Here is a 1,321-nt window from a genome sequence, read left to right as displayed (position 1 = left end):
CATCTTCTCACCTCGATACTGATTTCTGTCTCCCTCACTAATGTGTATTATGTCGAGAAAAAATATTGCTGACGTGCGCGGATTCATGTTCACCACCAGGTGACGTGGGAACCTCGAGTGTTGGCTGAAAGTGCCATTCAAACTTCTTTGTCGTCCACTGTCCTTATTTTAGTATTTTTCTCCCTGCAAATAGAGTTTTCCTTAACTAACCATATTTCAGCGGTGGTAGCCGCACTGGGGTAGCTCAGTGGTTACTTCATCTAGAATCAATTCTGACGCAGAATTCGCATCTTCTCCATCCCAAACTGGGATCGAACCACGGGCGCAATCCAATGTTTTCTTTTTCATTCTGAGACCAAAATTACCATGTAAATAAATTACTCGGCTACACGTGTTCTTAAATCTTGGTTAGGGACATCTTCTCACATCGATACTGATTTCTGTCTCCCTCACTAATGTGTATTATGTCGATATAAAAAAATATTGCTGACACGTGCGGATTCATGTTCACCACCAGGTGACGTGGGGACATCTAGTGTTGGCTCAAAGTGTCACAAGTCGTTCCGTCCAACTTCCTTGTCGTCGAGATTCCCGTGTCATCTTCGTTTTCCTCACGTCAACAACTAGTTTCGTATAACTGACTATTCTTCAGCAATAGCAACTGCACTGGTGTAGCCCAGTGGTTACTTCTTCGTCCCTACGTGGGCTCGAACCGCGGGCGCCGTGCAGTGTTTTCGTTCCCTTATTTTCATTCTGTGACCAAAATTACCTTGTAAATTTATTATTAGGCTTTAAGTGTGATTAAATCTTGTTCGGGGCCATCTTCTAACCTCCATACTGATTTTTGTCTCCCTCGCTAATGTACTGTATATGCTTTGTGTCGATGAAAAGAATATCGCTGTCACGGCTCAAAGTGCCACAAATAGTTCAGTTCAAACTTCCTTGTCGTCGACAGTCCCCCGTGTCCTTAATTGAACAGTTCCTCCCGACAACAAGTAGAGTTGTGTGTAAGTACGTATTTTTCAGCTGTAATAGACGCACTGGTGTAGCTCAGTGGTTACTTCATCAAGAATCAATTCTAACGCAGAATTCGCATCTTCTCCATCCCAAGCTGGGATCGAACCACGGGCGCAATCCAGTGTCTTCTTTTTCCTTGGTTTTTCATTCTGAGACCAATATTACCTTGTAAATTAATTACTCGGCTGCAAGTGTTATTAAATCTTGGTTGGGGACATCTTCTCACCTCGATACTGATTTCTGTCTCCCTCACTAATGTGTATTATGTCGAGAAAAAATATTGCTGACACGTGTGCGGATTCAT

The sequence above is a fragment of the Hippocampus comes genome, unplaced genomic scaffold (genome assembly GCF_001891065.2).
Source record: "Hippocampus comes isolate QL1 unplaced genomic scaffold, H_comes_QL1_v1.1 scaffold122, whole genome shotgun sequence".
In the NCBI taxonomy this organism is placed as follows: domain Eukaryota; kingdom Metazoa; phylum Chordata; class Actinopteri; order Syngnathiformes; family Syngnathidae; genus Hippocampus; species Hippocampus comes.
The sequence above is the reverse complement of the archived record's forward strand: the minus strand, read 5'-3'. Positions refer to the sequence as shown.